Genomic DNA, 14883 nt, shown 5'->3' with positions numbered 1-14883 from the left:
ACTACCTGCCTTTAAGGCATATTACAAAAGTGCAGCAGTCAAAACAGTATGGTACTGGCATAAAGATACACTGACAAATGGAATAGAACAGAATAGAATAGAGTGTTCAGATACAGGCCCTCTCATCTATGGACAATTCGTCTCTGATAATGCAGTAAAGCCAATTCACCTGGGACAGGACAGTGTCTTCAATGAACAGGGCCTGGAGAACTGGATATCCACATGCAGTTCCATATGAAAGAGGATCCATATTTCACACCCTATACAAAAATCAACTCAAAGTGGATCAAAGACCTAAACATTAGATATAAGACCATAAAACGTTTAGAAGAAAATGTAGGGAACTAGTTTATAAATCTTATAATAGGAGGCAGTTTCCTTGGTCTGGTCTAACACCCAAAGCACAAGCATTGAAGGAAGATATAGATAAATGGGAACGCCTCAAAATTTAAACCCTTCTATGTATCAAAGAACTTTGTCAAGAATGTAAAAAGGCAACCTGCACAACTGGAGTCAATATTTGGAAATGATATATCAGATAAGGGTGTAGTATCCAGAATATATAATGAAATTGCTCAACTGAGCAACAAAAAGATAAAAAATCCAATTACAAAATGGGCAAAAGACATAACAGACACTTCTCAAAAGAGGAAATACAAATGGCCAAAAGGTACATGAAAAGATGCTCAACTTCCTTGGTTATTAGGGAAATGCAAATCAAAACCACAATGAAATATGATATCACACCCACCAGAATGGGCATAATCAATAAAACAGAAAACAACAAGTGCTGAAGAAGATGTGGAAAAAGAGGCACACTTATCCACTGTTGGTGGGAATATAAAATGGTACAACCGCTGTAGAATACAGTTTGGCGGTTCCTCAGGAAGCTACGTACAGAACTGCCATATGATGCAGTAATATCATTGGTAGGTATCTATTCAGAGGACAAGAGGGCAAGGACACAAACGGACATTTGTACACCAATGTTTATGGCAGCATTATTAACAACTGCCAAGAGATGAAATCAGCCCAAATGTCCATCAACAGACAAGCGGCTAAACAAGCTGTGGTATATACATATGGTGGAATATTACATATCTGTAAGACAGAATAAAATCACGAAGCATTTAACAACGAGGATGGACCTTGAGGACATTATGCTGAGTGAAATTAGTCAGAAACAGAAGGACAAATATGGTATGGTCTCACTGATATAAACTAATATTAATGAATGAACTTGGAAAATATCAGTTAAGAATAGAGGTCATCAGAAGATAGAAACATGGTAGATATTGGGTAACTGGAGCTGAAGGGATAAAGACTGTGCAACAGGACTGATTGTAAAAATTCAGAAATGGATAGCACAATACTTCCTAATTGTAGCACAATAATGTTGGTACTCTGAATGAAGTGGAATGTGAGAATGATAGAGGGAGGAGGGCTGGAGCACAAAGGAAACTAAAAGGAAAGATAGATGATAAAGACTGAAATGGTATAAACTAGGAATGCGTAGAGTGTACAATGATAGTGACTAAATGTACAAATTAAAAAATGTTTTTGCATGAAGAAGAACAAAGGAATGTCAATATTGCAGGGTACTAAAATAGATAGTAATTAATATTTTAAAACTTTAACTTACGCATGAGACTAAAGCAAAAAATGTTTATTTTATATAACATAAATATAAAATATATAACAAAATATAGAATATAAAACAAAATTTATATTTTACCTAGTGCATTTCCTAATATAACTTATATGGACAGTTTAACTGAACACCATAAATACATGGAACCTTGAATAGAGCACGCGATTTTGTAGGTTTCTCCAGAGGGATGCCCCAATAAATCCCAGAGTGATCTGGACAGTGAATAAAAAAGCATTTGCAAAGTTCACTTAGGGGAATGGCAACAAAGGCAGGAAATTCAACTTCCTTATTTGGAGAACTCCTGATATCCTCACAAGCAGTGAGGACAAACAAATCAATAGGCCAAGCCCTCAATCTTGGGGTTTGTTCCTATGAACCTTTCCCCTGCGAAGGATAGACTAAGCCTATTTAAAATTTGGCCTAATAGTCACCCCCACAGAACCTCTTTTGTTGCTCAGATGTGGCCTATCTCTCTCTCCCAACACGGCAAGCACGCTCACCACCCTCCCCCCATCTCTACATGGGACATGACTCCCAGAAATGTAAACCTCAGGCAACATGGGACAGAAATCCTAGAATGAGCTGGGACTTGGCATCAATGGACAGAGAAAACCTTCTCGACCGAAAGAGGGAAGGGAAAAAAGACAAAATAAAGTGTCACTGCTGAGAGATTTAAAACAGAGTAGAGAGGCTAACCAGGAGGTTATTCTTATGCACTATATGGATATCCCTATTTAGATTAAGGTGTATGAAACAAGAGGGAAGGTGCCTGAACCTGTAGAATTGTGTTCCAGTAGCCATGTTTCTTTAAGATGTTTGTACAATGATATGGCTTTCGCAATGTGACTGTGTGATTGTGAAAATCTTATGTCTGATGCTCCTTTTATGTGGACAGATGAGTAAAACATATGAATTAAAAATAAATAATGGGGAACAAATGTTAAAATTAAAATATATATATATGTTCAAAAAAATCAGATGTTTCAATAAAATATGGTTTTGATATTAAAAAAATAAAAAGTAAATGGTTGACCAGTGGTGAATTTTGAAGTATGTGTAACAATACAGTGCAAAAATGGTCCTGGTTAGGAGTCATGGCTCTGGTCCTAACTGTTCTAGCTGAAGGCCTGTTGATGTGTGCCTCAGTTTCTCTACTAAAAAAGGTTCAATTTGTTAAATCTTAGGTTACTTCTTTTAAAAATCTATGTAATATAAATACCCCTAAAGAGTGGGAGAAAGATGAGAGGTGATGGTAAAGTTATACAGAGAAGGTATGGTTTAACAAATGAGTACGATTGCTGAATAATGATACTGATATTTCTTTTAGTCTCCTGTACCTTAGAGCAGTTAGAAGTAAAAACCTAAAATTGTACAACTGCACCCAACCAACTCTGAAATCTGTTCTACAACTAATTGTTGCAAGGTATTTTGTAATTAATTGCTTTTTTCTTATATACGTTATTTTTCACAAAAAAATAAAAAAGAAGAGAAGGTGGAGTATAACAGAGAAGATAGGAATTTAACAAATGAATATAATGGCTGAATCACGATATTGATATTTCCTTTGGTCTCCAGTGTCTTGGAGCAGCTGGAAGAAAAAACTAAAAATCTTGGAACTGTAATCCATAGCAAACTTAAAAATCTATAGAATAACTACTACCTGTTAAAATGTACTTGGGAACAAAACCAACAAAGAAAAAATGTACTTGTTTATTGCCTTTTTGTATATAATGTTATATTTCCCAATAAAAAAAAGTTGAAAAAAGAATAATATTGAGAGGACTTTGGGGAAGATGGCCAACTACAGTAGCTCAAAATAAACCCTGCTCCACGGAAAAGTTAGAGAAGGGACAGGAGGGCAACTGAGGCAGCAATTCGGGAGTGCGGCTGACCTGGGAGAGCTTTCTGCACCACATGCGGCAGCAATGGTTGCAGAGACCGAGGAAATGAGAGGCAGAAAGCTGGAGCCTAGAGGGGAGGAGGAGTGCACTGACATGAAAAGGAAGGCCACATTCCTGGAGCACACTACCCTCACCAGCGCAGCCCCGTAACCGGCGACTCAGCCCACACCCCTGAACCCCATCACCTGCTCCCATTCCTCACACTCTAGGCACCGCCACCCCACCAGCTTCCAGTGCACATACCTGTCCCACACCCTCACCTGAAGTGCAGCCCAACCCATCTTTCCTGCACCACTCCAGAGTACTACCTCCCCTTCCCTGTTCCCTACAGGCTGTTGCCAGTGTGCAAAGGTTGCAGGTACTAACCTCCATACCAAGGCTACCCCCGCCTTCCCCCCTCCATAGGTCGCACAGCCTCGCCCCACCCTCCCTGAGCTGAGCACACTGGTTTATGGCACTCCCAGGCCCACACATGGGCATGGGCCCCCAATCACGTCACTCAGCTCTGGGAACCACACTTTACAGCAGTCCGAGAACTATGCTTGTGCACAGCCCTCAGCCTCAATTCCCAGCTCTGAGAAAGTGCCGAACTGTGCAGGTGGATCACATCTGCCACAAATCCACAAAGGTCTAACGCCGACCTGTGCTGCCACAGCTCTACATACACCTACAAAGGGTCCCGTGCCCTAGACCAGTGCACACCAAGGTTACACACCCAGACCAGTACACAAATATAAGAATCACTGGTGTCGCAGAAGGAGAAGAGAAGAGGAGTAAAGGGTCAGGAAGAGTAGTTGAGGATATAATGGGGGAAAACTTTCCAACCCTCATAAAGGACATAGATATACAAGTCAAAGAAGTCCAAAGAACTCCAAACAGAATAAATTCAAATAGGCCTTCCCCAAAATACATACTAATCAGTCTGTCAAATGTTGAAAAGCATCAGAAAATCCTGAAAGCAACAAGAGAAAAACAATCTACAACATACAAGGGAAACAAAAGACTGTAGTCTGAACTACTCAACTTAGCACACTGGAGTCAAGAAGGCAGTGGTATCACAGAATCAAGATCCAGAAAGAGAAAGACTTCAAGGCAAGAAATCTGTACCCAGCCAAATTGTCCTTCAAAACTGAGGGAGAGATTAAAGTTTTCTCAGACAATGATGTCCTGAAAGAATTTGTCAACAAGAGACCGGCCCTATAAGAAATACTAAAAGAAGTTCTGCTGGTGGAAAAAAAGACAGGAGGGAGGTCAGGAAGAGGGCACAGAATTGAAGAGTAACACAAAGGGTAATTTAAAGGATAAAAAGAGAAGTAGGGAAAAGAATATATAGATCAGACAGATAAAAAAGAAGGTGGAATCAAGAAACACCTTTTCAGCAATAACTCTGAATATTAACGGACTAAACTTACCAATTAAAAGATACAAATTGGCAGAATAGATTAAGAAGCACAACCCAGCTACAAGAGACTCTTCTTAAACACAAAGACACAAATAGTTTGAAAGTGAAAGGATGGAAAAAGATTTTCCAAGAAAGCTGAAACCAAAAGAAAGCAGGAGTAGCTATACAAATATCAGACAAAATAGACTTTAAATGTAAAGTATGTAAAGACATCATAAGAGACAAAAAAGTACACTATATACTAATTCAAGGGTCAATTCACCAAGATACATCATAAATGTTTGTGCTCCCAATCAAGGAGCTCCAAAGTACATGAGACAGACAGTGGCAAAACTGAAGGGTGTAATACATGGTTCAACAATCATAGTAGGAGACTTCAATACACTACTCTCCTCTAGAGACAAAACAACCAGACAGAAGATCAACAAGGAAATAGAGAAGTTAAATAACTTCATAAATGAAATAGACCTAACAGACATAAACAGGTCGTTGCACTTCAAAGCACAAGGATACATATTCTTCTCTAGTGCTCATGGAATATTCTACAGGACAGATCATATACTGGGGCACAAAACAGGTCTCTATAAATTTAAAAACACTGAAAATATTCAAAGCACTTTCTCTAATCACAATGAATGAAGCTGGATCTCAATAGCCACCAAAGAACAAGAACATTCACAAATATATGGAGATTAAATAACACACTCTTAAACAAGTGGGTCAAAGAAGAAATTGCTAGAGAAATTAGTAGCTATCTGGAGATGAATGAAAATGAGAATACAACTTATTGGAACTTATAGGATGTGGCAAAGGCTGTGCTAAGAGGGAAATTTACTGCCTTAAAGCCTATATTAAAAAAACAAGAAAGTGCAAAAATTGAGGACTGAACAGCAAACCTGGAGGAACTTGAGAAAGAACAGCAAACTAAGCCCAAAGCAAACAGGAGAAGAGAAATAACAAAGATTAAAGCAGAGATAAATGAGTGGGAGAACAAAAGAATAATAGAAAGAATCAATAAAACCAAAAGTTGGTTCTTTGAGAAAACCAATAAAATTAATGGGTCACTACTAAGACTGACAAGGAAAAAAAGAGAGGATGCAAATAAACAAAATCAGAAATAAGAAGGGATGCGTTACCACAGACCCTGAAGAAATAAAAGAAATCATAAGAGGACACTATGAACAACACTATACGACAACAAACTAGACAACTTAGATGAAATGAACAAATTCCTGGAGACACACAAACAAGGTACATTGACTCAGGAAGAAACAGAAGATCTCAACAAACCAATCACAAGTAAAGAGATTCAATCAGTCATCAAAAATCTTCCTACAGAGAAAAGCCCAGGGCCAGATGGCTTCACAGGGAATTTTATCAAAAATTACAAAAAGAACTAATACCAATCCTGCTCAAGCTTTCCCAAAAAATGGAGGAAAAAGGAACTCTACCTAACTCATTCAATGAAGCTAATATCATTTTAATACCAGAACTGGGTAAAGATGATATAAGAAAGGAAAACGACAGACCAATCTCCCTAATGAACATAAACGCAAAAGTTCGCAACAAAATACTAGCAAATCAAGTCCACAACACATTAAAAGAACCATACACCAAGACTAGGATTGCATTATACCAGGAATGCAAGGATAGTTAAATGCAAGAAAATCAATTAATATAATATAGCACATTAACAAATCAAAACGAAACATCACATGATCATCTTGACTGATGCGGAAAACGCATACAACAAAATTCAGCATTCGTTTCTGATAAAAACACTCCAAGAGATAGAAATCAAAGGTAACTAACTACCTCAATATGATAAAGGGAATATATAAAAAACCAATAGCCAGCATCATATTCAATGGAGAAAGACAGAAAGCTTTCCTCCTAAGTCAGGTGCATGACAAGGATGCCCACTGTCACCACTATTATTCAACACTGTGCTAGAAGTTCCAGCTAGAGCAATAGGCAGGACAAAGAAATAAAAGGCATCCAAACTGGAAAGGAAAAAGCAAAACTCTCATTATCTGCAGATATTATGATACTATACTTGGAAAATCTGAGAAATCTACAGCAAAGTTAGTGGAGCTAATGAACAAATTCACCAAGGTGGCAGGATATATAATTAATGTGCAAAAACTCAGCAACATTTCTATATATAAGAAATGACCAAGCGAAGGAGACAGTTAAGAAAAAAATCCCCTCAAATAGCAACTAAAATAATTAAATACTTAGGAATGAATTATATTAGGGGCATAAAAGGCTTGTACACAGAAAACTACGTAACACTGCTACAAGAAATTAAAGGAGACCTAAATAAGTGGAAAGACATTCCCTGCTCATGGATAAGAAGGCTAAATATAGTTGAGACGTCAATTCTTCCCCAATTGTTCAACACAGTACCAATCAAAATTCCAACAACCTACTTTGAAGATTTGGAAAAGCTAACTACCAAATACATCTAGAAGGGAAAGAGACTTCAAGCAGCTAAAAACAACCAAAAAAAGAACAATGTGGTAGGATTAACACTCCCTGATTTTAAAACCTATTACAAAGTCACAGTGGTCAAAACAGCATAGTACTGGCACAAAGACAGACACACTGACCAACAGAATCAAATCGAGGGTGTAGAAACAGGCCACCAAATCTATGGTCAACTGATTTTTGACAAGGCTTCCAAATCCTCTGAACTAGGACAAAATAGTCTTTTTAATAACTGGGCATGGAAAAACTGGGTATCAATAGCCAAAAGAATGAAAGAGGACCTCTGTCTTATTCCCTACACAAAAATTAACTCAAAATGGGTCAAACACCTAAATAGAAGAACTAGCACCATAAAGCTACTAGAAGAAAATGCAGGGAAACATCTTCAAGACCTCGTAATAGGAGGTAGCTTCCTAAACTTTATACCCAAAGCAGAAGGAATTAAAGAAAAAATGCATAAATGGGAATTCCTCAAAATCAAATGCTTTTGCACCTCAAAAGACTTTGTGAAAAAGGTGAAGAGGCAGCCAACTCAATGGGAAAAAATATGTGGAAATCATATATCAGACAAAGGTTTGATTTTCTGTATATACAAAGAAATCACACAACTCAATGACAAAAGGACAAACAATCCAATTATAAAAGATATGAATAAGCATTTTTCTAAAGAGCAAATACAGATGGCTCAAAAGCCATCATTTTCAAAAAAAAAAAAATGAAGACATGCTCATTTTCACTGGCTATAAGGGAAATGCAGATCAAGACTACAACGAGATACCACCTTACACCTATAAGAATGGCTGCTATTAAACAGGAATCTATAAATGATGAAGATGTGTGGAAACTGAGACACTTATGCACTGCTGATGGGGATGTATAATGGTGCAGACACTATGGAAGACTGTTTAGTGGTTCCTTAGGAAACTAAATACCAAGTGGCCCTATGACAGCAATAGCACTACTTGGTATGTTCCCAGAAGAGTTGAAAGCAACAACACAGATATTTGCACTCCAATGTTCATAGCACCATTATTCACAATCACCAAAAGATGGAAACAAACCAAATGCCCATCAACAGAGAAGTGGATCAACAAAATGTGGTATATACATATGATGGAATATTATGCAGCAGTAAGACAAAATGACTTCCTGAAGCACAAGACAAGATGGATGAACCTTAAGGACATAATGCTGAGCAAAATTAGCCTGACACAAAAGGACAGATACTGTATGATTCCACTTTTATGAGCAGCATAAAAGTACAACCAGAGGCTATTATAATACAGAATATAGGGGACTTAGAGATACATAGAAGCTAAAGATCAGTGAACCATTAGCTAATGAGGTTGAACTCCAATGTAAGGGAATGGATAGGAGTGAAGGTGATTTTCTAGTAGGTCTAAAAGTAATATTACCATATTGAAGATGAACGAGATTGAAAGGGATTGTATAAACCTACGTGTCCCACTGATTCACACTAGAAATATGAATGAGTTCTCATAAGAATTACTTCAAAGATATGATCCTTGTATAAAGAGTGTTTAAGTTCAGGGTACAGGGGGAAAACTGCTATTCCATGCTATGAGCTATGTTCAAAAGGAAACCATCAGCACTACCACAGCAACAGCAGAGGTAAATAATTGGGGGAGAGACAAGAGTTAAGAGAAGGTTTAGATTTTCTATTTGGCGAGGGTGTGCTATTGGTTTTCTCTCTCTTGGGAACAATGAAATTATCTAAAATTGAGAATGTTGATGGACTGTGGACTTTGGGCCCTCTATATGATGCTCGATGAATGCAGGTGGCTGAACGATGCACTTACAGAGAAGCAGATTGGCAAACGATGGTGTATACTTATGAATAAAGGATGTGCTGCTACAAAAAGGAACAAAGTTGTGAGGCATGCAACAATGTGAATAAACACGTGGGACATTTGGTGAGGCAAAATAAGCCAGAAACAAAAAAAAAATAACAATGGTATGGCAACCTTTAGAAAATGCTTACAAGACAACAGGGACCTAGGTTCGGAGTGGTGATTATTATTTCTGGATTTTGAGAGGCTGTTTTATATATATACGCTGATATTTAGTGATAAGAACGAAGCTGAACAGGCTGGGGTTAAACTAATTCAGAACACAGGGTTGAGGATGACAGTGTGTATATTTTAGAACCAAGCACACTCTTTGAGACCAATGGAAGAAAGGTTTATTTGAGCTGGAACTGAAATTGTCTGTAGTACATAATCTAATTCAACCTATCTGTATAGCTTATTTGAACAACTACAACACAGGAAGCACAGAATAAGAAAGAGGTCCTTTAATTCTGCATAGATTATTGTAATGCCTGGAAACATCCTGGAGTATAGTAAGCAGATAATCAAAAAGTACTGGCAAATTTCCCTGAAGGATGGGAGAAAGACTATGGAACTATTAAACCTTACCAATTAGGGAATCCCCTGATACTGTGTCAAGCTTTAGGGATATCCAAATCAATAGGCCATGCCCTCAATCATAAGGCTTATTCTTGCGAAGCTTATGTAGCTAGCAGAGAAGCTTAGACTACCTATAGGTATGCCTAAGAGGTACTTCTGGAGGACCTCTGTTGTTCAGATGTGGCCTCACTCTCTCTATGCCTACAACACTGCAAGTGTAATCATTGCCCTCCCCTCTACATGAGACATGGCATCCATGGATATAAGTCTCCCTGGCAACGTGGGAGAGGACTCCCAGGGATGAATCCAGAACTGGCACCATGGGATCAACAATTCCATCCTGACCAAATGGGGAAAAAGAAGTGTAATTAATAAAGTATCAATGGCAGAGAGAGCTTAGAGTTGAGAGGCTACTCTGGAGGTTGCTCTTAAACAATCTTCAGGTAGACCTTGCTACCTATCAGAACCTGCCAACCCCCAACTAGAACCATTCTAGGCAATCCTAAAGAACACCCAGGGCAATATATAAGATTCCACTAGGGTTCCATGCACTAGAGTAACTTTCCAGAAACCTACAACCTCCAGATGGGTCCCTGGTCCAGATAAGTCCTGACACCTAACCCAGCCTCTCCAGAACATCAGATAGTTCCATCTCCCTACCCCATATCAGTGACAGACCCTTCGAATGTCAAAAATTTAGAATGGCCATAACCCAAACAACCCCAAAGAGAGGTATAGAAAGATCAAAGGTAATGGTGGAAGTATACAGTGAAGACAGAATTAACAGATGAGTATGAATATTGAATCATTAAATTGATATCTCTTTTGTCTCCAGTATTTTAGAGTAGCTATAAGTAAAAACCTAAAATTCAAAACTGTAACCCATGCCAAAGTCTGAAATATGTTCTGAAATATGAAATTGTGCTGATGTGCTTGGAAATTTATAGCTTTTTTGTATACATGTTATTGTTTACAAAAAAAGAAGGAAAAAAAGTTGACTGTGATGATAAAAAAGTATTTAAGCCCTCTAATCTCTTTTATTCTGGAGCAGTTAGAAGGAAAAATATGAGGATTGTATGCTAGCCCATGACAAAATCTGGGATCTATCTTGTAATCAGTCTTTTAAGAGTGCTTTGGAAACTATTGCTTTTTTATTTCTTTGCTTTGTTTATATGTTATACTAAACAATAAAATACGTTAAATAAATAACAAATGATACCAGGAAAATCAAAGATACAGCTCAAAGGAACACACCATCACTTCAAATGAGATACAGGAGTTGAAAAAACTAATTCAGGATGTTCAAAAAGATATGCAAAATTTCATCAAAAATCCCATCAATGAGTTAAGGAAGATATAAAACAGACATCTGGTGAACAAAAATAACAACTTGAATACACATGATGTGGGTGCCCAGAAGTAGGAGGAAAGGGAAAAGCAGAAGAAAGACTACTGCAGGAAAACACTGAAAATTTCCCAACTCTTATGAAAGACATATCATTACAGACTCAAAGAATGCAGTGTACCCCAAACTGAAAAGATGCAAAGAGGTATACTCAAAGACTTACTAATCATACTGACAAACATCAAAGGACAAAGAGAATATCTGAAAACAGCAATAGGGAAGTAATCCATCACACACAAGGGAAGCTTGATAAGACTATGTATGGATTTCTCAGAAGAAAACACAGAGGCGAGAAGGCAGTGGTATAATATATTTAAGATTTTGAAAGAGTAAAACTGCCAACCAAGAATTTTATACCCAGCAAAAATGTCCTTCAAAAACGAGGTGGAGATTAAAATATTTTAGACAAACAATCACTTAAGAGAATCTGTGACTAAGAAACCGGCTCTACAAGAAATACTAAAGAGAACACTACAGGCAGACAGGAAAAGACAGGAGAGAGACTGGAAAAGAGTGTAATGTGTAATAATGAAGACCATCTGTCAAGGTAAAAACAGAAAAGAAATCAGAGATGACATAAAAAATTCAAATGACAAAATGGTAGAAGAAAGTACTGACTTTATAGTAATAACAATAAATTTTAATGGATTAAACTCCCTAATGAAAAGACAGACTGGCAGAATGGATTAAAAACAGGACCCATCTATATGCTGTCTACAAGAGACTACTTCAGACCCAAGGGCAATAGTAAGTTGAAAATGAAAGGTTGAGAAAAGATTTCATTCAAGCAACAATCAGAAAAGAGCAGGTGTAGCTATACTAATATTCGACAAATTAGATTCCAAATGCAAAACAATAAAAAGAGACAAAGAAGGACACTATGTATTAATAAAAGGAACAATTCCAGAAGGAGACATAACAATCATAAATATTTATGAACTGAGTCAGTGTGCTCAAAAATACATGAGGCAGCGAAAGTTTCCCTGGCTGCATGGGAGATGGCTCCCAGGGATGAGTCTGGCCCTGGCACCATGGGATCAACAATGCCATCCTGACCAAAAGGGTGAAAAGAAGTGTAACTAATAGAGTGTCAGTGGCTGAGAGAGTTCAAATAGAGTCGAGAGGCTAACTCTGGAGGTCACTCTTACACAGGCTACCTATCATAACTTACCAAACCCCACCCATAACCACTTCAGCCAATCCTAAAGAACACCTAGGGCAATATATAAGATTCCACAAAGGTTCCATGTACTAGGTCAACTTTCCAGAAACCTACAGCCTCCAGATGGATCCCTGGACCAGATACATCTTGAAACCTAGAGGGGCCAGCCTCTCCAGAACAACAGGTAGTTCCATCTCCTTACCCGGTATTACTGACAGCCCATTTCAACAAAAACAAGTTAGAATGGGCATAGTTCAAATACCTCTCAAGAGTGGGAGAAAGACCAAAGGTGATGGTGGGGTTATACAGAGAAGACAGAGTTTAACTACTGAGTATGATCACTGAAACATTATATTATAATTCTTTTTGTCTCCAGTATCTTAGAGCAGCTAGAAATAAATAAAAATGGTGGAATTGTAACCCATACCAAATTCTGAAATCTGCTGTGCAACTAAATGTTATACTGTGTTTTGAAATTTATAGCTTTTTTGTATAAATATTATTTTTCACAAAATAAGTCAACTGTGATGATAAAATATTTACTCCTTCTAGATTCCAATGTTTTGGAGCAGCTAGAAGGAAAAAATCTGAGATGATGGTACGGTAGCCCATGACAAACTCTGGGATCTGTCCTGTAATTACTTGTTGAAGAGTGCTCCAAAAACTACTGTTTTTTTCTTTCTTTGTTTTGTATATATGTTTTATATTAAAAAAAAAAAAGTTAAAAAAAAATACATGAAGCAAACACTGACAACACTGAAGGGAGTAGACATGTCCACCATAATAGCTGGAGACTTCGGTTCCCTGCTCTCATCAATGGATAGAACATCTAGACAGAGGATCAATAAGGAAACAGAGATTTTGAATAATACAATAAAACAACTAGACTTAACAGACATTTACAGAACATTACATGTCGCAACAGCAGCATACACATGCTTCTCAAGTGCTTACAGGTTCATTCTCAAGGACAGACCATATGCTGGGTCACAAAGCAAGTCTCAATAAATTTAAAGAGATTGAAATTAGACAAAACACTTTCTGCAATCATACTGGACTGAAGTTGGAAATCAGTAACAGGCAGAGGGTCATACAATTCACAAATATGCACAAGGCAAAACAACACACTCAATCAACCAATGGGTAAAGGAGGAAATTACAAGATAAATCAGTAAATATTTCAACAGAAATGAAAATGAAAAAACAACATATCAACATTTATGGGAGGCAGCAAAGGCAGGGCTGAGTGGAAAATTTATTGCCTTAAATGGTTATATTTAAAAAGCAGAGCAAAAACTAAGGAATGAACTGTTCACTTGGAAGAACTAGAGAAAGAACAGCAAACTAACCCCAAAGCAAAGAAGAAAGAAATTACAAAGATCAGAACAGAAAGAAATGAAACTGAGAATATTGAGAAAAATCAACAAAACCAGAAGTTGGTTCTTTGAGAAAATCAATGGACCCTTAGCTAGGCTAACAAAGAAAGAGACAGAAAGAGAGGATGCAAATAAATAAAATCAGAAATGAAAGAGGAGACATAACCACTGATTTCACAGAAATAAAAGAGGTAATGAGAGAATACTATGACCAACTATACGCTAATAAACTAGACAACGTAGATGAAATGGACAGGTTCCCAAAAAGCATTAACCAACAATGACTTGAGAAGAAATAGAGGACCTCAACAAACCAACCGCAAGAGGTTGAATCAGTCATTGAGAAGCTCCCAAAACAGAAAAGTCCAGGACAGATGGCTTTACATGTAAATGCTACCAAGAAGTCAAGAAAGAATTAGTACCAATTCTGCTCAAATTACTCAAAAAAAATTGAAGAGGAAGAAAAACTACCTAACTCATGGTCTATGAAGCCAAAATCACCCTAATATCAAAGCCAGACAAAGATACTACAAGAAAAGAAAATTACAGACCAATCTCTTTAATGAATCAGATGCAAAAAAAAAAACCACTTGCAAACTGAATCCAGCAATACATTAAAAAAATCATACACTATGACCAAGTGGGATTTATTCCAGGTATGCAAGGCTGGTTCAACACAAGAGAATCAATTAATGTAACACACGCTATCAATAAGTCAAAGCAGGAAAAACATGATTATCTAAAATAATGTAGAAAAGGCACATGAGAAAATACAACATCGTTTCTTAATGAACACACTCCAAGGGATAGGAATAGAAGGGAACGTCCTCAACATGGTTAGGGGAATATATGAAAAACCACAGTAAAATCATCTTCAATAGAGAAAGACTGAAAGCTTTACCTCTAAGAGAGGGAAGGATTAGGAACAAGACAAAGATGCTCACTGTCACCACTGCTATTCAATACTGTGCTGGAAGTTCTAGCCAAAGCAATTAAACAAGAAAAAGAAATAAAAGGCATTTAAATTGAAAAGGAAGTGGTAAAACTCTCACTGTTTGCAGATGACA

General features: G+C 37.4%; 1 protein-coding gene across 2 annotated transcripts in view; it reads right to left on the bottom strand.

Moving 5' to 3' along the window:
* Nucleotides 1-14883, bottom strand: part of TRIM33 (tripartite motif containing 33) — a 159263-nt gene that overhangs the window by 71533 nt on the left and 72847 nt on the right. The gene's annotated exons all lie outside the window — the stretch shown is intronic.

Source organism: Tamandua tetradactyla, chromosome 11, assembly GCF_023851605.1.
Source record: "Tamandua tetradactyla isolate mTamTet1 chromosome 11, mTamTet1.pri, whole genome shotgun sequence".
NCBI classification, from domain to species: Eukaryota; Metazoa; Chordata; class Mammalia; order Pilosa; family Myrmecophagidae; genus Tamandua; species Tamandua tetradactyla.
This window is presented reverse-complemented; position numbering and strand designations above follow the sequence as displayed.